Source organism: Balaenoptera borealis, assembly GCF_965194805.1.
Source record: "Balaenoptera borealis genome assembly, chromosome: 12".
Taxonomy (NCBI): domain Eukaryota; kingdom Metazoa; phylum Chordata; class Mammalia; order Artiodactyla; family Balaenopteridae; genus Balaenoptera; species Balaenoptera borealis.
This window is the reverse complement of record NC_138869.1, coordinates 98,565,560-98,592,895: the sequence shown is the minus strand read 5'-3', so window position 1 is coordinate 98,592,895 and position 27,336 is coordinate 98,565,560. Positions and strand designations below refer to the sequence as shown.

Below are 27,336 nucleotides of genomic sequence, written 5' to 3'. Positions count from 1 at the left end.
GAGTGGAGCCCAGATGACATTGAAAGCCTCTCTCTGCCCCGAAAAGAAGGCAGGCCTGGCAAACTGGCAGCTCCCCTCCCACTGGTGGAGAAATAATTCCAGGCATGTATCTACCTGATGGTAGGTAAATTGTAGCACCTGTAAAGGTGGGGGAAAAAATTAACTCAGTATAAACAACCTCAAGGATATGGGTGTGTGAAAGCCCTCAGCTGTAAGAAATCATCTCTGCAAGCTACGCAGCCCTGACTCATTTCTTGTGCTTCCATGTTTGAACAGTGCCTGCATTAATGACGGGAACTAGTGGTGTCATCAAGACTTAACTTTTATTTATCCGTAAAGGTGTGGGAGGACCTGGGTGGCCCCTGCAGCAAATGCAAGAAAGGGAACCACCCTCTGCCCCTCCATGCATGGGGTCCTGGATGCCACGACTGGCAAAGAGAGATAAATAGCTCCCTGTAACATGGGTTGTTGAACATTATGGGCTACCTCGGAATGAGTTAAATTTTCTTCTGTGACTGACCATAATTCACTATTGCAACTCTTCTCCAAGGTCTCTATTTTTGAAATGACTAGAAATGCAGAGATGGGCCATCCTGGAGTCTGTCATGGAGTTCCTCCCTGAATTAGCTCAGGTCCCAAAGGGCCAAGGTGCTGTTTGTGACCTGTTCCAGGGAATACTGTTTACCCTAAAAAACAAGCCTCAAATATTCTTGGCTTGCTATCTCCTGGGTAATTAAAGGGAGAGAGTAAATCACACACTGGAAGCCAGCCCTGAGAGCTTAAGTACGTGTCAGTCACCGAGACTGGCATCTGCACGGTGGAAGGGACCTGGGGCTTGCATTACACACAGCACCCCATGAGATCATTAGGACTACTTCAAGTCCATGGCTTTCTGGATAACCACAGCCCCTCCCGTTTGCCCAAGTAAATGCAATCAGATTCAACTGGGAGCAAATTAGGGAGGCAAAATAAAGCGCGTTACTGAAAACCAGCAAGAAACTCTACTGTCTACTATTAGAAAAATTAGAGACCATTTAACAACACGAGACCATTCTGTGTTGGAAATAAAAGAGGCCCTGAATGGAGAAGGCCAGGCCAGAGCTGAGGGCCGGCGTCCAGGTGAGATCAAATGCGGATCAAGGGGCTCGCTCCGGACTAAGCCGGGTTCACGTACATCCTTATTAGCTTGTGAGCGGAGGGAGACTGCCCAGCAAACCAGCTGTGTGAGAATGGGCCAAGCACCAACTTTCCAAATCCATGACGTATTTTCTTGGTAGACTTACTTGTATAATTTCCCATGTAAGAGGAAAAATAGCCCTGGCAGCATTTTCCAAAAGACCAGCACTATGTTGATTTCAGTCCTTTAAAACTTGGACTTCTAACAGGGCATTCATAACTGCAGTCGTGGCCAGCCTCTTTTTTTTTTTTTTTTTTTGGTATGTTTTTCTTCCCTACTTCCTTTTAGACCTCATAGTCACACCTCATATGTTAAGATTCTAATTTGTTTAACATCTAGGTGCTGAGCATCAAGGGAGTGGTAAATGGGGCTGGGGGACCGCGCAAAGGGAGAGAAAAGTACACAGATGATTTTCATTTCCTAATAGGCATTCTGCCTGGAAACCTGTACAAAGACCTGAAATAGTATTGCTCTGAAGACTGTGAATGTTTAAAATGTCATCTTCAATTAGTAAATGTCTTTAAATCGTCACTCTTTTGTCACGTTTTAGTAATGTTTATTACACACCATAAATCTTATTCATATCCACATAAATTGAGTCCTCCAGCCACAAGGGAGACAAGCACTTCTGCTGGCTGATCTGAAATTCTAGAGCAGTGGATGACATCAAATATTATGACTGAAAAAAAGGAGTTCTCCAGAGCAAACTGGGTTGGGGAGAAGGAATAACCTTCTACCTCCACTGGTGAGGAAAATGGTAATATCTCTAAAATTCTGTTTAGTGATTTTAGGAGTTCAAATAAATGCTCCTGTTTCTGATGCAAGTTTAAATAAGTTGTTTTAAATAAGCCTGCATACAGGTTGATTTCAGGAAGGACAATATAGTGAATTAAAGTTGTTTAAGTTGTTTTAAATAAGCCTGCATACAGGTTGATTTCAGGAAGGACAATACAGTGAATTAAATAAATTGTTTTAAATAAGCCTGCATACAGGTTGATTTCAGGAAGGACAATACAGTGAATTAAATAAATTGTTTTAAATAAGCCTGCATACAGGTTGATTTCAGGAAGGACAATATAGTGAATTAAAGTTGTTTAAGTTGTTTTAAATAAGCCTGCATACAGGTTGATTTCAGGAAGGACAATATAGTGAATTAAATAAGTTGAATAGAAATAAAAATTTGTTAAGATATTACTCCCCCCACCAAAAGGAGCAAATTTAAAAGGTTCAGGTTTATCTGCGGTGTAATTTGAGTGTATGTAAGGAGAAAGGGTGGAGGGGGAAAAAAAGACCTCTGTTCAGAAGACGAAGAGGGACTGTTCCCAGATTCCTGGGTTTCAGAGACCAATAAAACCTTTTGTAAATTTCAGGGACTGACATGTTTTATTTTTCCAAATAAAGAAATTTAAAATGTTATTATTATTTTGCATACTCTAGATAGTAGAGATCCTCCTACTCAGAGTTTTAAAAATTGAGTTAAGTTTACCTTTAGGGAAAATGCACCTTTATTTTCTCATTTTACCATGAATTAGCAATGAAATGCAAACAATTATTTTGGAATTGCTGCAGGTTCCAGGGAGACCTGTGTCTAATCCCAGTGAGATCTCCAATATTTTAGGGAGCTACTGCCTACCGCTGCACCTTGGTCTCCTGAGCTCTGCCCCAAAAGGCTATAGTCTGCTGACTGCTCAGTTTCCTAATCAAAGGAATGTGTAGCTTGAAGGCTTAGGTGTTGGGTACACTGACCCACCAGCTTTCGTTTCACCAAGGAGGTCAGAGGTGGCCTGGTGGAGATGTTATGGTGGGCCGAGGAACTCTGGACTAAGCTAAGTCGTCCCTGTCTGCCTGGCAAGTCCTCCTTCAGCTTGCCAGTTTCAGTGTAAGAGACAAGGCCTCTTCTAAATCAATCCTGACCAGCCTCTTACCCCCGGGTAGAATAGAACAATGGTTGGCAAACTCGGCTGATCAGCAGAACAATGTAGAAAGCCTTTTAAAAATGCAACTTTGGGTCTCTGGAAATTCCAATTCAGTGGCTCTGGGGTGTGCTCTGGAAGCTGTACTTTTTAAAAATAAGACTCCCTGCATGATTCTGAAGCCCAGGTTGCAGACCACAGGTGGAGTGCTCACTCCTGCCTGTGCCCCTCCTACCCCAGGACAGACTTGGTATCATATCCCTTATAACACAGTGCAAGTACGAGATGGCTTTTCTCCCCTGGTAACTGTCCCTCCCAACCCCCATGCCCACCCCGGCACCAGCCCCAGCACACACACACACACACACACACACACACACACACACACACACACACACGTATACCGTTCCCTGCCCCACAAATTATGAAAACTTTAGGCAGGGAAAAGACTTACGTTAGCTTCCAGAACATCTAATGTAATGCCTGGCACATAATAGGGGATAGCTAAATAAATATTTATGTGATGTCTATCAGTAAATAAGTCCTTTCCAACTCTAAAATTCTGCATTTCTCTCTTCCCCATTGATAAGCAGTAAGATAAGGTAATAGAAAGTTTAGACTCACAAAGAATGATAAGCGGGGAGCTAGAGGTCCTGGTGTAATGGAAATATCTGGGTGTGTGTACAGGCTGTACCACTGCAGCTACGGGACCATGAGCCACAGAGTTAATTCCTGAGCCCTCAGAAGGCTCAGCTGTCAAGCGTTCTGTCAAGGCCAAGTGATTTCTGTGATCCTTTTTCAGCCCTAAAATTCAACGATAAATAGATGAACATAATTTTCTTTTGAAAATTAGAAACTGGCTTACATGTTTCTCAATACTTTTAAGTATTAAAGACACTTCTTAAGTATCTTATGTATTAAAATACTTCTTAATACGGAAATTATACAGTGTCAAGGAAAGCACGATTTCAGCCTGAAGGGCTGGCGCCTAATTTATCTCTTTATGATTACTGTTTTAAAACAAAAAGGTTTGGGGTTTTTTCCCCCTCTCTTCCCACTAGCACAATCCAGTCCCCCGCTGATGAAACGGTTAATGGAGAAATCCTACATAAGACTTTACCTGAGTTCTTACTAAAGTTCTTTCTTTCTTTCTTTTTAAAAAATTATTATTATTTTAAAATTTTTGGCAGCGTCGTAGAGCATGTGGGATCTTAGTTCCCTGACCAGGGATCGAACCCGTGTCCCCTGCAGTGGACGTGCGGAGTCTTAACCACTGGACCGCCAAGGAAGTCCCAGTCTTTCTTTAAAAAGTATATGTTGTCACTGGTGTTACCAGCTGTCACTAAATCAGCTGACAATCTAAAAAGAGACAAAGAAAATAGTAAAAACGTTAAGTCAAAAAATTAAAAGCCAAAATGCTCCTCATTTTAAAACGAGGAGACATTTTAAGATTCTCCCTAGCATGCAACATACACCCAGACCATCATCTGAACATTGCCTTCACTTAGTGGTATATTTTCAGCATAAACTGAAGTTAATGTAGATTGGTGTCAACTACTGCCTGTCAGAAGATGCTGGAAAGCCATGTCACCATGAGAAATGGACCAGGAGAAAGAAATAACCTCCAAAGTGGTAGTCTACAAATATTGACACACATGGCCAGGATTCTACATAAATGATAGCTAACACGGCACAGATATAAACTTCAGGGCCCGCACACTTATGTGTCCTGGTTGATCTGCTTTTCATAAATCTGCTTAGCACTAATGACGAGGGTGCATTTTTAATAAATGAATTTTGAATAGATGGTGCTCTAGAGGGAAGCTGGGACTCTCCTGCATGTTATTAATAGTTAAGATGGAAGCATCCATTTAGGAGCACATCTGCAGCTGTAGAAATAGAGTCCCACCAAAATGACCCCCCTGACAGATGACCCGATCGCACTGCAGATCTGTGTAGCCCTTCAAACCCGGTGGGTTTTCACAGAAGTTGTCATTTTGGACAAATGACCCGTTGTGTTTCGAGTACACGTTTGGAGCTGTACTATAGTCGTGACAACCACAACGGTCTTATCCACGCACCTTCTTCATGTGTTTACTATTGCGGGTGTGCAAGGCAGCCGGTGGGGCGGGGGCCCAGCACTGTCTGTGAGGACGTGATAGGAGGCTTTAACTGGCACAAAGAGGATCGGGGCCACGTGCCTGCTTTATCCAACTGACCTAAATAGAACCAAGTCTGCCTCAATGCCTGGAGGTTAATCCCTACAATCCCCAACGCTCCAATATAATGTTTACACGAAAGCTGACACTTTTCTAGGTCACCAGTGCCTAAAATTGGGTGACCCAAGAGCCTGAAGTAGTAAAAGACTTGGTGGGTGCCTGCAAGAGCTCCACGACAGCAGGTGCCACATGGAACACCTCACGGGGTCTCCTGAGACCTAATTCCCTGTGGCCAAAAGAATGTAAACTCTCAGTGGGCAGGGAAGTTTCTGCTTTCTGGGCTACTGAACACGCAGCGCCGATCAGAGTGGCTGGCACTTAGTAGGTACACACTCGATAACGTTTGTGTTCAAGGAATGATCGAACGAATGGATTCTAGGGTTTCCACCATGAGCAAAATAGCTTCATTCTCTGCATTTTCTTTATCACCCAGCGTCTAACTGTCTGTCCCCTTCTTTGCAGTGACCTATCTTTGCAGTGACTTGGGCTGGTGAGGTAATTATCATTTGCCTTCCATAAATGAGAGAGAATTGTTTTCCCTACATTCACCAAACTCTTAGGGATATCCAGGGAACATTTTCTGCATAAACATGCGAGCCTCGTAATATCACCGTCAGCCTTGTATTGAAAATTAATGACTATTTCATAAAATATTGAGACCTAAGACTGGCACTTAAAACAAGACCATCCTTTTCTCTTCCCTTAAAACCGCTCCCACTTAGATAATTGCCAGACCTCAGCAATGTTGTGAAATAAACCTGCAAACACACTGCGATCAGAGTGACACTGCATGCCCGGCTCTCAGGCTGGCAGGCTGGTGGCTGGGTGGTTACAGCACCCATTAGCATGAGTTAATGAGTAAGCCTTCCCTTCACTGTCACATTCCTCTCCTGTTATTAGCCAAAACCTGAACTTTAGCTTAATTGCAGAAGCCAGCCCGCCCCAGCAGATGAGGGCACGCTCTCCAATGTTGTGATTGCGTTCAAAGTGCTAATTGGGGGGGACCCTGACAGATAACATGCCCGGCACCGGCACGGCAGAGAGCAGTAGGTGGGGTGCTGGGAATACTGATTCTGAGATGAAAAACTACATCTTCAAAAGCCCGGAGGATTTGCTTTTCCTCACACTGGCTCGGCCTTGCACACGGGACCAGATTTCCCAAGTACAAGAGGATCTCACATATCTAGCTTCTTGAATTTTACTTTAGTCTCTCATCAACTTCTCTGATTTTGGAATTGATCATTTCACTGACTCTGAATAACATCCCTTCCCTCTTGAATTCCAAACATCTCTCCTGAAGCTTCTGTTTGTCTCTCCAGAGATTTTACTTTCTTTAGCACCTAAACAACTGGAGAATCAGAATTATGTGACAAGGAAAAGACATAGGTTTTTGTACCTGCGACTCTAGCTTCTGATTTTTGAATTTTGTTAAAACTTTTTTGTATTTGCAAGGTGCTTTGGTTCTGGAATATTTAGGATCTGCTCATTCCTTCTGTAGTTAATTTATACAGCTTCATTACTGACTGGGCGTTAGTTTTTTATGTGCGCATTTCTTCATCTTAGACATGTATATAATCCTACCTGATGTCCACCTGCTACCTGCATCAATTAGGATTACTTTGGCTGCAAGTGATAGTAAACAGCCAACTGGGTTATGCTGAAAACAAATTCTTGACTTGTATAATTGAAAAGTCCAGGGAAAAAGCTGGTTTCAGACATACGACGATTCAAGAGCTTAAACGTCATGGGCACTTGTTTCTCTCCTACTCTCGGTTTTCAGCTGTGTTCTCCTCAGTAGGCTGTTTCATTCTTAGTCAGCATGTTCCTTGGGGTCAGCAGATTGAGACTGTAACCCCACAGTGCGTTTCTCTGTCCCTCATACCCAATGGAGAGAAGAGAAATTGTGCTTCCTACACTTGAGTCTCATTGACCTTCACTGGCCAGAAGTGGGTCATGTGCTCCCCCCTGAACCAATCACTATGGACAGGGTGTGGCCAGAATATGCTGATTGGATGATCCTAGATCATCACGTGCTTCACTCCTGGAGTTCACATTATGAGAACAATGTGAACTAAGAGTCTTGGGGGTCAGGGATTCCCCAAGCAAAATCAGGGTACTATTGCCTCAAGGTGGGAAAGTAAATACTGGTGGCATAAACAAACATCCACTGAACTGTCACCGAAAAAGGACCACTAGTTGAAATTAGTATAGCACTTTGAATCACTTGAATTCAAAAAGCAGTATGAATTCACAAGATGCAACAAATTTTCCTTTTTATATCCTGACATAGGGAGATAGAAGTAGCACACTGTATGAAGTAAGTGTTATTTGGCATTTGTCTGAGTGAGAGTATCACGATTCAGTTGATATAATGTGACCTAAACTAAGTTCAAAACTGAGAATATGGTCCTGGCAGATTGAGGTCTTCCTTTGCAATCTCATATTTACCAGCATGGGCTCTTGTAAGAAACAAGTTTGCGGTGATCAACTGATCCACGTTTTCTAGTCTTCTGTTGTTCTTACCTACTGTGGACTTTGAGAAGGAGTCAATTAGAGAAGTCCTTCAGCCAGTATCATAATGAGTAATGGGAGCATTTACATGATTGCTAATGGCAGAGCTCAAAGCATCAGTGGTGATGTTTGGCAGCAGCACATTATGACTGTGATTATCACTATAAATTAAGTTTATGTTGATATAATTAGCAGTTAAAAGCTAAAGTAATATTTATACTGATACAAGTTCTATCAAAGCCATACTAGTGCAAACAGACGGCGAATGTTGATACAGTGGGAATAAGTTGATCTTGGAAGGCGGGGTATTTTTGAAACTGAGACGTCCTGCTGGTACATAGTTGACCAAACTGCTTTGCAGACTTAGGGTCCATGACTCAGTCAAGCGATCCCCACTGAGGGGTTTCCTTTGGTAGCTCTGGCCTTGAACCACCCGAGAGAGAGGAAAGAGAGAGAGGAAGTGCTGAGATGGAAGGTGACGTCCAGGTGCAAGGTCAGCAGTGATGAGGACAGGGTCTTGCCAGTGTGGATCCTTTGTCCCAAGGGGCACCAGAGAGGAGGATGAACTGTTTCATGACAAGAACGTGATCTTCCTTGAGAAAGTCTGCTTGGGGCCGAGAGTCATGGATGTGTAGGCTTCCGGCTCTGCCTTAGGGGGTCCAAGGCCTCAAGGTCAGCAGCATCAAGATGACATTCCTCCCCTCCAGAGCGGGCGCCAGATGCTCCCGCCAGGTCCTCAGGCCCACTACCTAAGGGTGCCAGGCCACTCTGGTTTCTTCTCCGCATGTGACGTGTTTTACATGCACTGTCCCTAATCCATAAGACTCTCCCCAAAGTCGATGGGATTTTCTTTACTTTAGAAATAAGGCAACAGAATGGAGAAGGGTAAGTGACTTTCAAGATGCTCAGTGCCAGTAAGTGGTGAGATGGAAAGCAGGTCTGAGGCCGGCTGCCTTTGAAGCCATTCTGCCCCTGAAGTATTCATTCGCTCAGGGACTATATGTTCATTCAGCACGTATTTTTGAGGACTTCCATCTGCCAGGCACTTTTCTGGGAGCTGTATAGACATCAGTGACCTGTCCCATGGAAGCCTGTATTTCAGGTCTCTCCTGGGAAGTATGTGATCTAGTGAGGAATAATCCTGGAAAGGCCAGCACATGCTTGCTCAGAGCCCTCGCCCGTCGGCCTGCTGGGGGCAACCTACTCTCCCGAGGTGTTCATGGTGGTCTCGCATCTCTCTTTGCCTGAAAAAATTGGATGGAGGTGCTGGTTACTTAGCACTTTGAATACTAAAAGGGAGACCGTTGGTGGCTCTTGCAAGTTGAGGGAAGCAAGAAATGGCAGTGGCAACTGGCTTTCGGTCTCTTCTTGAGACGAGAAAAATTGTTTGTTGTGCCTCTGGTGGAAAGAGAGAGAGGGAGAAAGAGAGATGAGTGGCGTCCTCAACCCTGAATCTGGTCGTGTCCCCTCCCCCTGCTCTAGGTGACCACTAGAACCAACATCTCCTGACAACCTATTAGGTACCAGGCGAGGTTTACAGGCCATCTTATTTAGTCCTCACAGCAGCCCCTGCGCAGTGGACATTATGCTTCTAATCTTATCAACGAGGACGCTGCGGAGCAGCTGGTTAACCCGTCCACGTGGATTCTAGTTGCTGGGCTGGGGTCCAGACCCTGGCCTGTCTCACACCCAGCGGGGATGCCTTCCGACCCTCCTCACCCCAGCAGAGGGCACCCAGAGGAAGAAGGCTGAGCCACTGCCTGGCCTCCTCCTTCTCTGTGCTCCCTCCCCCCCGAGCTCCTCCCCCCCCCAGCCGCCACGCTCCCTCAGGATGCAAGAGGGAACTCCTGTGCTATGCGTCTGCTTCCCACTAGCTATCTGTTTTACATCTGGTAGTGTATATATGTCCATGCCACTCTCTCACTTCGTCCCAGCTTACCCTTCCCCCTCCCTGTGGCCTCAAGTCCATTCTCTATGTCTGTGTCTTTATTCCTGTCCTGCCCCTAGATTCTTCAGAAACTTCTAATCTTTTTTTAGATTTCATATGTATGTGTTAGCATACAGTATTTATTTTTCTCTTTCTGACTTACTTCACTCTGTATGACAGGCTCTAAGTCCATCCACCTCACTACAAATAGCTCAATTTCATTTCTTTTTATGGCTGAGTAATATTCCATTGTATATATGTGCCACATCTTTTTTTTTTTTATAAATTTATTTTATTTATTTACTTTTGGCTGCATTGGGTCTTCGTTGCTGCACGCAGGCTTTCTCTAGTTGTGACGAGCGGGGGCTACTCTTCGTTGCGGTGCGCAGGCTTCTTCATTGCGGTGGCTTCTCTTGTTGCACAGCACGGGCTCTAGGCACACGGGCTTCAGTAGCTGTGGCACGTGGGCTCAGTAGTTGTGGCTCACGGGTTCTAGAGCGCAGGCTCAGTAGCTGTGGCGCACGGGCTTAGTTGCTCTGCGGCATGTGGGATCCTCCCGGACCAGGGATGGAACCCGTGTCCCCTGCGTTGGCAGGCAGATCCTTAACCACTGCACCACCAGGGAAGCCCCTGTGCCACATCTTCTTTATCCACTCATCTGTCGATGGACACTTAGCTTGCTTCCATGTCCTGGCTATTGTAAATAGAGCTGCAATCATAGGGAGGGTGGGAGGGAGACGCAAGAGGGAGGGGATATGGAGATATATGTATACATATAGCTGATTCACTTTGTTATACAGCAGAAACTAACACACCATTGTAAAGCAATTATACTCCAATGAAGATGTTAAAAAAAAAAAAACCAAAAAAAACAAAGAGGGAACTCCTGCCAGGGAAGCAGTTCCTCTCAAAGGGACACTGGTGACAGACTTTCCATAGGAAACAGAGAATGGAGAGGCAAAACCTGCAAGAAGGAGGTTTCCCTTTTCTGCTTTTAAAAAGCTGTGTGAGGACTAGTGGTCTCTAAAAGGATATGGAAAAGGTCCCCCCACCAAGACAGAGGGGGTTAAAAAGAGGAGTCATGGCTGTTCAAGAATAACTAAGAAAATTAACTGGGGGAAGATGTTTACTCTTTATGTTTTGAGGTTTTATCCAAACCAGCAATATTTGAGGGAGGGCTTCAATGTTGGAGATTTGTGTGCCGAGGCTGAGAAGCTTCTCTGCTCCCTCTCCAGGGCAATCCCTGGGGTGGGGTGGCAGAGGGCAGGTCTGTTCCTTCTTGGGCTCCAAGGAGCTGGGAAGGAGGGCGTCTTTCAGGCACCACTGGAGCACTGCCCAGGCAATGTTTGTTGACATCATTTTCTCCTAATTAGACCTTTTTTAAAGACAAGAATGTTTGTAAGTGAAAAACAAGGACCTCTCCAGAAAGGTGGGTGGTCCATCCTAGGGAATGACGGGGGGCTCAAGTCGAGTGAAGCATGACACCCCTTTTATGTTCCTGCAACTGCCAAAAGTAACAAGTGTGTTTCCTACATGAGGGTTAGAATTTGCTGGAAGACTGTGGACACTCCCAACTCCCGAGACTGGCAGCTAACGCTAATTCCCTCCCGGGCTGCTCTCATCTCGCCCTTCTGAACATGTCGACAAACTCTGTCTTCATTGTTCTTCTGTCAAAGCACACCTGTGCTTCTCCTCCTCTGTGGTCAGAAGAGCTTGGGCTGAGGTGGCGAGGTGTGCACCACGTCCTGCTGTGCCGCCAGCAGGCGCCACGAGGCAGGCTGTGGACAGGCCACCTCGCGCTTCTGGACCGGATGCGTTCTCTTCAAAGTCCTTTCTCTGCAGTTCTAACAGCCGCAATGTTAAGCATGAGGTACAGGCAGGCACGTGGGCCCCCACATACTCACACACACCAACACGTATGCACTTCCTTCTAGTGCCCAAGTAGTGACCGTTTTATTTTCAAGGTAAAAAGCAAAGGGTCAGACAATCCCTGCCTTAGAATCTGCTCAGGCTGCCCTTTGTTTTGGGCATCTCTGCGGCAATGAAGGGGAGCGGGCCAGGCTTGCTGGCTTGGAGTGTGGTGCTGGGGCCCACCCCATGCTCTCTGCATCTTTGGGGCCCAGCCACTCCACGTCTCAGGGCCTCAGGCTCCTTTTCAGTGAAAGTGGGGTGGTGGCACCTCCTGACTCACAAAGCTTTGGCTGGGAGTCACTGCATTAATACGTATGAAGCCGCTAGAACAGGGCTTGGCACCTGCTGGTAGAAAGAGCTACTGTTAGCTGTTAGCACCTCACCAAGCCAGGTAAACCTCTGGCTTCATTTCTGTTGGGATTTCTTCCCTTCTCATCTCAGCTCTTGGTCCTGCCAACCTAGGCTAAGAAAGGTACTGACAACCATCTTTGGAAGTTCCTAGCAAATGTCTCTTTCCAGTTCTGCCTTAGTAAAGTCATATTTTTCAGTTTCAACAACAAACAAAAAGCAGCCAGTCCAAACCTCCTGCCACTGAAATCATTTGGAAACACAGTCATTAAAAAGCATGTTCTCTGGTGCTGGGTCTGGGCCCTCTTCCCCAGTAACAATACAGAAGGAAAGGGGTTATGGCTGGCAGGAGTTCCTGAGGAAGAAGTTTCTGCTAGTGGTGGTCTTGCTATTAGGGTGCTGCCCTGTCAGCAGAGCTGGGGGACATTAGGCCCCCCCAGGAGACCTCCCAGAGAAAGTGCCTGGGACAGGAACCATCTGCCTGCAGCTTTGTCATTTAGATAATCAAGTGGTCAATTCATCAGAGCTGAGCCACAGAGAGAGCTTGGCTTTGATATTTGGGAAGAGGAAGGGTGCCCAGTAATGTCTTTCCAGGTTAGATTTGCCCTGCTTGACTGTCATTTGCTATTGTTTCTAGGGGGAAAAATGTATACTGACTGTGAAATCTTCCTTTGACGGTGTTTTCTGTTAGCTTACAAGTAAATCAGGATACATCTGAACCTCGTTTTACATTATACACACCACCCCCTCCAAAATAAAACCCCTCCAACAAATTGCTTACATGCTAAGGTCCTGTATTCCAGTAAGGCTTTAATTTATTTTAATGGACAAATAATAAATCCCTCCAAAGGCGGTGATTGGAATGGAAATGCTGACGGGTCCTTTCACAGTGACATACTGCCTGGCGCCACTTTGACACGGAGAGATGGGGTGCCTGGGGGAGCGGGTGCCCCGAGTCAGGATGACGGAGTGGGAAGAGGCTGCTGAGCTCAGATGCGGTGCCTGGGCCCACGGGTCTCACATTAGTGCCGGAATCAGCGGCACGAAGCCATGTGTCCCGAGCTCATCAGAAACAACATGTGAAAACGTGAACCATTGTCACGGTGTTTGTGGCGTGATTTCCTGCCTCCCAGATGGGGTCTTACTCTGTTTTACTGTGCAGAGCACAGTGAATATCACTTAGAGTCATAGAGGGTTAGATGTGGGTTAGATGTTAAAGGTCATCTCATTTCTAAGAGCCTGACCACAGCGGGGACCCAGGGTCCGAGGGAACAGTGCAATAGCCCCGATTGCTCTGCCTCTTGTCCCACTCACTCACACTCACCAAGGAGCACTAAGTCTCACTCCCGTCAGATGCGGAAGCCCCCATCCGTCAGCTGCTCCTCAACTAGCACCTGCCGTTTTCTTCCTCGCTGGTGACCCCCATTGGTGACAGCCCCCAAAGTCGCCTGATGATCCCTCCCCACTGCCATTGCCGAGGCTCCCAGGAAATCACCCCCATCGCCCGATGCTCTCAGGGAGCCGGGGCCTGCGTTGGGGAAGTAGAGCCTCCTTCCCCTGCCCCTCTCCTGTCATCTGGGAACGTGTGTGCAGGGCCCGTGCCTTGTGCCTCTTCTGGAGGACGGCCCCCTCTGTTTAGCTCACGGCCACACGGACCCCGTGGGCGGGGCCGGCCAGGGCAGCAGCCACTCCCACTCTCACTCTGCTTCTCTAGCCCTTGGGCCCCTCCTAACCTCCTTCCTCCTCCTTAGTTCAAAACAAAACCTATGCAAGTCAGATTCTGCAAACCAGATCATTTTGGCCATGCCTACAAGTAGTTAGACATGTTACACTTTCCGTTTAGGTTAAAAAGAGTCTTCCTTGAAATACTTTATCAGTATGGAGTCCAAGGTCCAGAGACATTGAACTGTAATCTTAGATATCAGGAAAGGCAGGTTTTTTGGATGGGTCTCTGTATCCTTTTCCCCAAGGGAGTGCGGTGCAGAGGATGAGAATTAGGTACCTGTGCCACCTCCTGGGTCTGCTCTCTCCCCTCTGGATCTCACGTTGACTGAAACGTGGCTTTGAGAACGGACCTTCTCAATCCCCTGCCCAGATGCCTCTTGGTGTACCAGCGCGCACAGGAGCCGTCTCCTAAATTCTCCAACTACTCCATTCCTCCCTGCATGTGGAGGAGTGGGCATCTGACATCTCTGAACTCCCTGAGTATCTATTACTGGATTCTCACCAGGTTCCAATCAACCCATAAATAGGAAAACATGTCACAAGTGATGATGAAGAAGAGAGATTGTCCTAAAGGACACCTGCTGTCTAACAGAAGTTCTGATGCTGGGTGGACACAACACATGGGTTGAACTGAACCAGGGGATGGAGGTGGGGAGGATGGCAGATATGGCTTCACATCTCTGCATCACCACTCACTAGGAGAAGAGTCGTAGGCAGGTCAGTTCTCTGAGCATCAGTTTTACCACCTGTAAAATGGGGACGATACCTCTGCTCCAGCATCATCATAGGCATCAGAGGTGAGATAGATGGCGCACACTTGTACATCCACGTTCATAGCAGCGTTATTTGCAACAGTCAAAAGGTGGAGGAACCCAGATGTCCATCACTGGATGAATGGATAACAAAACGTGGTATATATCCATACAACGGAATATTATTCAGCCTTAGAAAAGAATGTCATTCTGACACACAATACAGCATGGATGAACCTTGAGGACATTATACCGAGTGAAATAAGCCGGTTGCCAAAAGACCCATGCTGTATGATTCCACTTACTTGAGGTTCTTAGAGTTGTCAAGTTGATAGAGATAGAAAGTAGAATGGTGGTTGCCAGGGGCTGGGGGAGGAAGACGGGGAGTTATTTAATGAGGATGAAGTTTCAGTTTTGCAAGATGAAAAGAATTCTGGAGATGGATGGTGAGGGATGCACAGTGTGAATATAGTAAATGCCACTGACTTGTACACTGAAAAATGTATACAAAAATGAAAATTTTATGGGATGTATATTTGACCACAATAAAAAAAAAATAGGTAGCACTCTTAGCATGGTGCTTGGCACACGGGCAGATGCCCAGCAGATGTTTGCTAAGATCATCTTCAGGGGAGTGGACTCACGTCTGGCTCCACTGGGAAGCAGCTGGGACAATTTATGTCCCTCTTTGTGTGGCATTTGCTCCATTTGTAAAAGATGACTCACGTGTCTCCCTTCTTTCCTATGTGAGACCCAAAGGCAATTGATGGATATTTAGTGGATATTCAGGAAATATTTAGTGTAAGAGGAACGGGAATGGGAATGGAGCTAAGATACATTAAGCACTTTCTCAACGTGCTCTTTGGAAAGAGAGCTTTGTGTCCCCTCCAGCCCGCCCCCAGCTGGAGATCTTTGCTTTATCCAGACACCAAAAGCAAAAGGTAAAGTTTGGATCACCTGTTCGTTCTTGGCTTGGAATCTGCATATGCCCCTCTGCTCATTGAGGACTTTTTCTTGCAGAAAGTCCCCTAAAAACAAGAAAACATTTTCTTCTGTCCAAAAAAAATGTCGCCCCAGCCTGATCCTCCCTCCAAATGGTCACTAAGAAAGCAAAATGCCTCGAAGGCTAACAGAGCCTCAATTCATTGCTTCCAGAGCCTGTAGCATTTTATACTCACTCCTCGAGCATAATCAGGGGAGTGATTCTGAACCTTGTTAATCAGAAAGGGCCCTTTAAAAATGTCATGCTGTCAATATAAAACTTGGCTAAATTGCATTATAAATGCCAGATTCAGTCAACTAACACATTTAACACTGTTTCTTAAGTACAGTTTAGATTTTATCCGTGCCAGGGAGAATGAGAAAAATACCTCAGGAGAGCCAACGCCCGTGGATGCCTTGTGCTAAGCTCACTGCCCCCAGAGAGGGATTATAAATATTTAATTCCAAATCCAAGCCACTCTTCTCCTAGCGCTATTGTCAATAAGGTGTCCCCACCAAAGTTGCTAGCTTTACGATTGGATGATGCTCACGGCTAAGAAGGTTACAAGGGGCGGGTGTCTTAGACCTGTTTTCCAGTCAGCAGAGAATTCCCATAGCTGTTGTTTTATACCAGAGAGGAAAGGTTTCTTGTGAGTCCCGGGCTGAGCATTGTATGCACACCTGCCATGGGAGGAAAAGGCTTCCTTATTGATATCTATAGAGTCCAAGATAGCCCTCCAACTGGAAACCACCTTGTTTTGGGGAAGATTCCTTGTCACATAGAAATGAACAGAGAACTAACCCCTGCATTCTCCTCTCCTCCCACCAAATAAAGCTATTTCTACACCCTTTTGACTAATTTGATGGTAACTTTTCCCTGTGATCCTGTTCAGACTTGGCCTGGTTTAACTGGAAACTTTGAGCTCTCAGTTTGACCAAACAGCAAGAGAAAGCACGTTAAGGATCTGAAAAATGGTCATCAAACATTGTGACCTCTGATTTAAAACAAAAAAAAGGTTTGTCTCAGGATAATTAGATGACTTTTTCCATGGTCAATACATTGGCTTAATCCAAGATGAAAGGTTCTAAGTATACACGGCAGGATAATACTTTGAAATATTAACCAATTTTCATTTTTCCCCACCTCCTTCCTTTTCCCCATTTCCTTCTTTCAAGCTAGACTGTTCTACGCTCATTATCTCAAGAAGCAATGACATAGGTGAAGCTTGGAGTGTTTTTCAGGCTTCTGAATTTCAAAAGTCTTGTCCTCAGAAAAAAGTTTGAAGACCTTGTATACATTATAAAATAGCTAGCATTTACTGGAAACTTTCTATGTGCTGGGCATGATCTAAAGCATGTTTTTATGTATGTTAATTTTCATTACAACCCAGTAAGATAGGTATGATTATCATCTCTATTTTACAGATGAGAAAACTGAGGTAACAAGAAATGGAGTACTTTGCCCAGAATGGCACCTCTGATGCTATAGGCTGAATGTTTGTGTCCCCCTCAAATTCATATGTTGAAATCCTAACCCCCAAGGTGATTGTGAGGGAGAAGCGTTTGTTGTTTGTGAGCCACCCGGTCTATTTTGTTAATAGCAGCCCGAACAAACTGAGACATCTGGCAAGTAGCAGAGCCGACTCCCTAATACGGTAGTGTGTTTCCAGAGCACACATTCCGGAGCCCTGCACCCACCCGCTCCTCCCTGTGCCACAGGGTCACTGGAGAACGCGTCCAGCATTACCACCTGGGAAAAGGAAGGGGCGCCAGCAGGACTGGGTAAAAGAGGAAGCTGGGCTGGGAGGCAGATTGTGAAGGCCTCAGCTGACCCCAGGAAGGGCTCTGGAGATGGAGGGGCCCTTCAGCATTGTCCCACGTTGTGGTAAGGCATTTGTGTTTATACACCAGCATCGGCCAGCCAATGGATGAGGGCTGCCCCGAGAAGGCTTTGGGTTGAGCTCCCATGAGGGCTCCCAGCCAGGGCTGTCGGTGGCAGCACTCCCGGTCACTGGGGGATAAGACCTTCCGTCCTGGAGGGGGTCTGGGCGGCACACCACAGCGTCCACTACAGAAAGGAGGACGGCCAGAAAGAGTGTGATTGCCAGCCTCGGCCTGATCCTGCAGCATAAATTATGCCTCAGAGTTTGTGTCAACTCGAGATAAGAGAGCTGAGCTTTTATATTTCCTCACCCATCAGGCTTTGGCTAAAGACCTCCCTGGGAGGGGGAGGTTTGGATATAAACTCCTAGACCCTTCAGGCTCTCTGCATGTGTATGAGCTTTAGCTCACGGAAAGCAGTTCCAACAGCCCCATGGGGGACTCAGAAGAGAGTCACAGGTGCAGGACATTAAAAGCAAATGCACACAGAGGCAGGAGATGGGCATCAAAGGACAGTTGAAGGATCCCCGTGATCTGGCTGAGGCACCCACGGTGTCTGCTACAGCTTCTGTAGATCTGAAAGGATTTCCCAGTTTGGAGGAAAGCGATGAGCCAGAGGAGAGAGATGGGGTCACTAGGAAAACGCCTTGCATCTGCTAGGAGAGCCCTGGGCCTCAGGGGTATCTGTGGGTCGGGAGATGGAATCTATGTTTCACTCTCAGGGGGAGCCTTGCAGGGAAGGCAGACTCTGGAGTAGAGAGGGCTGTGTAGGGGGATCGAGACGGCGTGGTCTGCAGCCTCTAGAGTGGCAGCAGCCAAAGAACTCCACGGACCTGGGACAGGCAGGGAGGCAGCTGGAGTTTTCTAGAGTTTTCAGCGTCCCTGCATGAGTAGGAGTAGAACAGCCTGTGAATGAGAAAAGATAGAATAATGGAGTAACATGGAGGCTGCAGCCAACTGTGTGGATGGGTATCTGGGGACCAGGCCAGCAATGGGCATCTCAGTGGATGCCAGTGTGAATACAGAGCAACAGTAACCTATACCCTGCCTGGCATCTTGGTAGAACATTGTCACCCTAGAGTTTACATGGAGAAAGGGGAGGGGCATGAACTGACCAAGAATATGTCCCAAGTACCTGGACAGATGGAGACTCAGAATAGATATAGATTTGAAGAAAATGAAAGGAAATTAAATTTCTTATCTATATGCGTTTATGAGCTATTTGTTGCTGCCACATGTAGTAACTATGAACAAGGTCTCTTAGAAACCTCTGAACGATATAGTACATGGATGCTTCGGACGACAGGTGTTTGTAATGCCTGTTTTAGCTCAGCATAATTACTGTTTCGTTGACGGGTTCCTTCCTTACGTGAAGAAGGAATTATGCTGTGATGCAAGGACTGAACCAGCTGATTGAGGGACATAAGATTACACAAGTAAAACCCGGGCCCCTAAGGCAGAGAACATACTTTATGTATATCACTTTGATTATTTGTCTGCAGTTTTGACATCATAACCCATGTGTCCAACACAGCACCGCGTGGGCACACACACACGTGCATACACCTCTTCTGAGGCTATTTCTTTTTCTTTCTTCCTTCTTCATGCTACAGTGAATTGGAAGAACAAAAAAGCTAAATACGTGCCAGCTTAGAGCCGCGAGGGTGTGTGTGTGTGTGTGTGTGTGTGTGTGTGTGTGTGTGCGCGTGCGCGCGCGTGTGTGTATGTGCGCTGCTTTTTTCACCCGAGGTCTCAGAGCTGGTTTCCTGCTTGGAGCTTTTCTTGTCTGTTTCAAAGCCCCCTTCACAAGCTTAACACTGACAAGGAGAACAATGGAAAGTGAGCTGGAGCTTGCAAATGAACAGAAAGAAGTGACTGACTTTGGGCTACTCTGGTGGGGTAAATGGACTATAAAATGCAATTTTAAATTAAATAGGTGCTTTATGTGCAACACAATATTGATTTTGTTTCCAATGGCAGAGGCTGAAGAATTGCGTGCGGTCCATTTCTGTGTGTGTGTGAGCGTGTGTGTGTGTCAGACAATTTAGGAAGTATATAAGGGTGAGTTTTAATTTAACTTAACTGCCCAGGAAGGACTTAATGATTAATATCTTTGGTTTTCAACTCTTCTTGGTCTTGAAATAATGACTCTTCCCCCTTCTGACCTGTATGCTTGTAAAGCCTTTGTCAACTCCTTTAAAAAAGTCCCTCCACTCTCCCCATGCTGGTGACGGCGACATCACCCACCAGCCGTACACGTCTGCTGTTTCGCTGTCATGCTTTCACTCTTTTCCTCACAAGGGAGTGACAAGACAGGCCACACCCGACATTCAGAAGCAGAAAGATATTGGTACCCTTCCACCATTTTACCACCCTTTCACATCTCCAGAAAACAAAAATAAGATGTACAAGGTCACATATAGGGGACCCTGGGAGTCTTTCTCCAAAATGCTGTTTGAAAAGTAGCTTTAGTAACATATGAAAGGAGAGTTTGAACTCTGACATCCTGAGCAAGGCTGGGAGAGGGAGGATGTTTGTCTTCACTGCCCTCGGTATTACCACCTGTGAAGACCTGTCTACACCTTTTAAACCCTTTTAGCAAGTCTTGCATAGCTCCAAACCCAGGGTCTAATATTTCCTAGAATGTTCTATGCAGCAGAAGAGTGATCAAATTAACGTATTTTCACTAAGAATTCAATGCATTTGAAGTTAAAAGAAAAGAATAATCCTTGGAAGAGATCTTTTAATCATTGGCGGGAGGGGAGGGGAGACGAGGCATCCTCTTATACCACCTGTGGGGAAGAATTTTGTGTATTAAAGTCTTAATCTCTACACCCCGTGATTTAGTCATTCCTTCTTCTAGGACTTTATCTTAATGAACTAATTGAGGATATGCACAAAAATGTATGCATCTGGAGTCACTGTAGTGTAATTGACAACAGAATGGCCACAAACTGAAAGGAACCTAAATTTGAAAAAAAAAAAATAGAGTGCACTAAGATTCTGTAGAGGCAAGAGGCAGAAGCCAAGACCAGCCAGCCTAAGCAAAGGAGGGGGGTTGGTGATACAAAGACAAACATGTCTCATAGGACTGAGGTTAGGAACACAACTGGGCAGCCCTGCCTTTGACATCTGGAACTTTCGGCAAGAGGACAAATGAAGGTCCCCATTCCAGTTGCCTCAGTATTTAAGGGTTATAACCAAGCTATAAATATAATACTTGAACAGTTAAATATAATGATCTGATTCCCTACCTTGACAAATATACCTTCACAACAATCTGGAGAACTAGACTTCTCAGAGTTTTGTGTCAGAAAATGCAGCACGTGGAAAGCCAGAATCTCATCCCAGGACCCCTGGTCCCCTGGCGCTGACTGGCCCTTTTTCTCTGTTCACTTCCTGGTCAGCTCTACATCTTGAGGGACCTTGCTGACCATCACATGTGTGGACTCACCAGCCCACCCATTCAAGTCCATTCTCACCCCCTGCAAATTACTGCGCTAACCTAGTCTTTGGATCTAGGGGTACATGTACTAGCAAGGTGAAATGCCAAAACCCAGGGAAAGGGTCCCCAGATGGGCTTGGGCCATTTGGGCTGGGAGTTCAGGGATCCTGGTTTTTTGGAGTATGGTTCAAAGAAGAAAGTTTGGGTTTCAGTTGGGCACATCCCTTAGCCCCCATGGGGAGGGCTTGGCTAGAAGGAGGGTGCAGCAGGGATCATAATATGGGGGCTCCAAGGCAAGGGGCTCAAGACAGGGGCCCCCCTCTTGCCTGAGTCAAAGACCGTAATGCAGCTGGTCCTTGGGAAGTGACTGGTATTTGTTTCCTCTGGCTCCCTTAACAAAGTACCACAAACCAGATGGCTTAAAACAACAGAGATTTATTCTCTCACAGTTCTGGAAGCCAGAAGTCTGAAACCAAGGTGTCAGTAGGGCCATGCTCCCTTCAGAGGCTCCAGTGGAGAATCATTCTTGCCCTTCCACCTTCTAGTGGCCCCAAGGTGTAGGTGTCCCTTGGCTTGTGACAGCATAAGTCTAATCTTTTCCTCTGTCCTCACATGGCTTTTTCCTCTGTCCCTGGGCCCCACCTCTTCTTATAAGGACACCACTCATTGGATTGAGGGCCCACCTTAAATCAAAAATAATTTCATCTTGAGATCCTTAATTAATTACAATTGCAAAGACTTTCTTGTAAGGCTATAATCCGAGGTTCCAAGTGGATAGGAATTTTAAAGAGACAACACTATTCAACCTACTATAGGACTAAAACCTGAACATGAAAAATCACAGACAACCCGTGGAGTTACTTCCCTTCCATCTCTTGTCCCTGATTTTTTCATCTGTATCTTAGTCAGCTGTTTATTTCTGCTCTCCTTCCCCATGGGAAGTTATGGCTGCCTCCCAGCTACCAAAAAATGTGCATAACAACACAAAAAACTGGGAGTCTATAGGCCCCAATTCCAAATTCCTGGGAAGGAGAATCTTCCTGGCTGAGGTTGGAAGCCTGGTCCACTCCAGGCTGATAAATGTTGACCAGAGGAAGAGAGTCAAAGCTATATTACAGCTTTGGAGCAAAGGCAATTAATTTCCTGGGTTGGCTTATGGACTGAAGGGACACCGAGTGTCTGATACATAGAGAATTGGTTAAATTACGGCACAGCCATAGGAAGGAAGACCGTGTGACTATTAAAAATTATGTTTTAGAATAAATGTTAATGGCAAGGTAACATGCTGATAATTAAGTGAGAAAAGCAAGTGCTGAAACAATGTATGTATAATATTGTACCCATGTGGTTAATATACACACACACACACACAGACACACACACAAAGAACTGAGGACAGAAGAATGGACATCAAATATTTACAACACCGTCACTAGACAATAGATTATACACGGTGGGGGGGGAGTTTCCTTTGTATTTCTTTTTTCCAACAATTTACTGTTAAATTGTTTAACATTTTATTAAATATGCCTGAAGAAGGATTTCTAAGAAAAAAATAAAGACTTAATAATAGTGGAATTTAAGACATAAATAAGAGAAAATTTGGGGTAATAAACCTAGGGGATATCTATTGGGATATTTGCCTAATACACAAAGATTCCTCTTTTTTTTGGACTTTCACTGGCACCATCAACTATAAACTCTTGTCTCCAAAGGGGCAGACATATTCTCCCGCTTGGACCAGAGACGCAGAACAAGTCAGTCTGCAGAGAGGAGAGAAGAGAATGGGGCTGATGTCAGAATAGGGGCACAGATGACAGAGCAGCTGGGCACACTTCAGTCCGATTTAAACCCTCGCCAAGATCTGTTGACATTTCTGCTCTTGGGTTTTTTTCTGATGCTTCTTTATATTTATAGTAAATGTCTTTTTGTATTTAAACTAGCTTGAGTTGATTTCTGTTGCTCACAGAGTTTTGACCAATACAAGATCTTTCCCAATTCCTCCAAAACATAACCCACAAGTGACCATGGCCTGGTACACTCAGTTCTAAGAAGAGTTCAGTAAGTAAAAGCTTCAGATCTGAGACCTGATCTTTTGGATAAAGTTAGGCCCTTGGGTGCCTAAGGCACAAGCAGATGAATCAGAAAAAAAGTAATAAAAATAAGAAGTTGATGAGAAACAAGGGACTGAGCAGGGGCCAGATCAAAGAGAAAGGCAGGGGAGGGTGAAAAGGAAGCCATATGATGAGAGTTCTAGAGTCTAGGATGCAGAAGTCACCTCCACCACTGACCTTCATTGATCTTCAATTCACAATCCCATGTGCAATCTGCTTGCCTTTTATGAAGGGCGGATGAATTCCAAAATTAGTTGAGTTGATCTTCATGGCCTTCAAGTTGGCCAGCATAGCATCCAACTCCTGTGTGTCCAAGTTCCTTCCACTGGTCACAGCAACCATCCAAAGGCCCCAAATATTGGCCCTCTGGGAGGGAGATTATTTCTTAACACCACCCACAATGAATAACTGCAGACTGGGCAGTTGTGTTGGCCCCAGGTCAGTTTTCTTTACTGACCACAATCCAAACCAACAACTCATGAAGAGCAAGTTCCATTTCCCAGGACTCTTGAAGAAAATGTATCCCAGGGACCACTGAAAAAGTCAAGCAACACTTCTGTATGGCGCATCAGATCCCAGTGTATCACTGTCACTATTTAAAAATAAATTTCACATTAATAGATGATTATCCGTTAAATAAAGTAAGAATCCATGAGGCTAAACTGATATAAATAAATTTTTTTTTTAAAATAAGGGGGAAAGAGAGGTGGAATGCCAACTAATAAATGTAGAAGGAATGGCGAAATTAGAAAATTATCATTTGGCAAACATCACAATGACAATTGATTCAGGTAAGGAACATCAATGGATGCCACTAAACCTGGCCAGTGAAAGCTTGATGACAAACAGGATATTGACTTAATTGTAAAGTATCTCCCCACAAGATTATTTTTAATTACAAAGAGGAAAACAGTAACTTTTTAGTGGAGAAACCGAGAAGACTGAACTTTAGCTAAGTGATCAAAGTCAGCCTCACTGCTAATGGAACCAATCAAGTTCACTTGCCTCCTGATACAATGGGTGAGGGGGACACATCTCTTCTGTAACATTCCTGCCGAAAGTACATAATCTGAATCTAAACTTGGGAAACGTGAGACAAATCCAAATGGAGGAACATTCTGCAAAAATTTCAAGTTCGTAAAAGACAAAGAAAGACTCTAGAGCGATTCTAGTTTAAAGGAGACTAAAGAGATGAGACAGTTAAATGCAGCACATGATCCTGGACTGAACCCTGAACCAGAAAAAAATTATTTTGCTATGAAGGACATTATTAGGAAAAGGTCTATCAACTAGATAATATTATCTGAATGATTTGGGCGCAAAAGGACATAATAACTGCAACTTAGTTCAGAAAGAAAATTATATCAGTATATCCGTATCTATATCTATACATCTGCGTATCCATCCATCCAGAGAGAATGACAAAGCAAATGCGGTAAAGGCAAATGTTAACATTTGGGGAATCCGGGTGAAGCTATCATGGGAATTTTTTGTTCTATTTCAACTTTTCTCTAAGTCTGGAATTATTTAAAAATAAAAATAAATACCACTCAAATCCCTTAGGACCAAGCACTTGTGGCCCGTTTTCCCAATAGCTGATAAAATGTCATTTTGTGCCAGCAAAGTGTCAGCTTCGACTTTCTCCTGAAGCTTACTCCATTCCTTTCCCAAGTCCCACTTGTTCCTCTTCCAGCTGCTTGGCGTTTGTCAGCCCTGGCCTTGTCCCAGGCTGTGAAAGCCCCCCCGACCAGGCCTTCCCATGGTGCCCACGTGGACAGCCCCCTGGGACGCAGCCTCTGCTGGTCTGTGTGGGGCTGGGGCATCTGCAGTCTAGCTCAGGAAGCCAGGTGTTGTCCTGGCATCTTCTGGCACCATGGCGACAGGGGGCTGCCCTGGGCTGCTGAATGGGAGGAGGAACTCTGCTCCAGTAAGGATCTAAATATAACATTGAGGGAAGGAGGTGAGAGGGAAGTGGGGGGAACATCTTAGCTTTTCCTTCCTTTCCAGGAACAACCTTTAGAAATGTTTTAAAGAGCATTTCTTCCTCATCATTACTATCAGATGTATGTTCTCCTGGGTTTCTTGGTAGTTCAAAAGAATTAATCTTTCCCTACTAGACTTCACAATATCCCCTGTCCCCTACACACACACACACACACACACACACACACACACACACACACACACTCACACACTCACACACTGAGAATGGCTCCCTACACAAGACTTCCCTGGGAGCCCATCTCAGCCTTATATTACTCAGCACCCAAATTCTTTAGCTTTATTGTTGCTCCCCTGGGGATTTGATCCCAGCAAATCCTTCACCTCCAGAAAGAGAGAAGGAAACTAAACAGCAACGGTTCAGTGTACATCTGGGTACAGTCACCGGTCAGCAGCACTTAGCAGGGCACCAGGTGTGGGCAGAACAATGCGGGTTTTCCGGGAAATTATAAGTGCCCAGGGTAAAGTATCTGTGTCTGATTCTGTCAGACACATCGTAAAGCCTTGGAACTTACGTGCTGATGGTAAATGTCCTTCACAGTTAGTTGTCTCTCCTTAGGGTTTTCAATAGGGCATTCATTGAAGGTAGGAAAAAATATACACTGACATCCCTGAAGGGAAATAAATGGAACACTTCAGACGTGCTGCCAGACGGTGTGGTCATCATGCCACTGTCCTACATGGATTGATTTGGGCAGTGATGCAGAACCGCCAGGAGCCAGCCCTCGGATACCCATGATGAGAGCTTCAGCGGGTCACCGTCTGGACGAGGTTTGGCTTGAGATGGAATTGGGTGGCACCGAAGGGAGTTGGAGGGATGGTCGAGTCTGGGAACCAGCTAAGTCATGAGGTGAAGCCTATGGCTGGGGGCTGCTTGGTCTATAGCAGAGACGAGGGGCTCACACACCACGCACGTGACATGCCATCTACTTTGGAAAGTAGAAGGAAGACACCAAGGGGCCAGAGATGTCACAGGGAATTTATGAGGGCCGTTGTTTTGAAGGGACCTTTCAAGAAAATGCTTTTCCTTGAAATGTTGAGCTCACTTAGAGCTGTGAGTGAGGACTAGCAGGGCCCTCTGCCCCGGAGGATGGCGGGGGATGGTGACGGACACCCCACTTGGAGGTAGCCAGCTGCAGTGGACTTGGGTGAAGAAATGCTGGGAAAGAATTTGGTTCCTCCTAAGGAGCAACAGGGTGGGACTGATGGATGATTAGTACTACATGACTTAGTGTGATGCGTTCTCAGGACGCTGTCCAAATCTCCTCTTGATTTGGGTTTGTGTGGATCTCTAGCCTGACCATTCATTACAGAAAGATGGGTTGTTTCAAAGCCTGACTCAGAAAGCTGCTGGGGTATGCATCTGAACCACTGGACATCATAAAATCCCATCTTGGTGCCAATAGAAGAAGACGCTTTCAGAGACTGCGATGAAGTTTCACTTTGAAACCTTGTTTTGAAATCCCTGGGGAATGATAGATCATCTCAGGGCAAAATGGAAAAACTGCTAGTGTAGCTAGCTAGTAAGCTACATTTTGTTCTCAAAGTTTGGGACCAAGGTTTTCCTGGTAGGCAACTTGGTTATCCCCAAAGAGAGGTCAAGCATTTATCCAAACTGCAAAAATATCAAGAAAGCAGGAAACAAAGTGAGTTTAACTTAAAAATATTTCACAATGTTCAAATAATCTGTCATATGTTTTCTCACGTCACCCTCACAACAGTCTTTAACAAATGTGTACTGTCTTTCAACAAATATTTCTGAATGCCTCATAGGCTTTGTAACTTGGGATAACATGGGGGAACAGACAGACATGGTCTCTGCTCTCACAAATTTAGCCTGTCCTAAAGAAGGATACAATAATTATAAATGCTACTTAATTCCAAGGTGGAATAGCAATCTCTTTCTTCAATTTTACTGAGGGAAAAACTGAGGCTTACTGAGGTTCAGGGATAATTCTTCATGTCAAGAACTAAAAGAAAAAGCTATTGCCTTTTCTATTCTGTCATTCTGTTTCTTAGGGCATATAGCTTCAATTTGACTATTTTATTAGATAACATTTCTTTGTCACACAAAAGTAAGTTCAGGAGAAAATTTGCAGTGTAAAAATAACTAATATTATAGGAATTTATTAAATCTAGACAATTTTCTCCACCTATTCTATTTCTGGCCTATTTTTGTTGTATTAGTAATTTCTGATAAAATATCAAGAGTTCTCGTTTCCATTACATACAATTGCAGTGGCACTAAAACCTGCAGAAGCCATGGCTAAATATAACTTTGCAAATCTATCCTTTTCTACCACATGTTGCCAGTCCCCAGAGTATCCTTACAGAGAAGATTCACAAAAGTAGATTGTTCTACTCCTTTCTGGCTGCTCAGTGCCTAGAACGATGCCTGACACATAGTCGCTAGATAAATGTTGAATAAATG

The 27,336-nt window shown here is 45.2% G+C and overlaps 1 long non-coding RNA gene across 7 annotated transcripts in view; it reads left to right on the top strand.

Annotated features, from left to right (window-relative positions):
* The window catches only part of LOC309607184, a 218,092-nt gene that overhangs the window by 74,846 nt on the left and 115,910 nt on the right, over window positions 1-27,336 (top strand). The gene's annotated exons all lie outside the window — the stretch shown is intronic.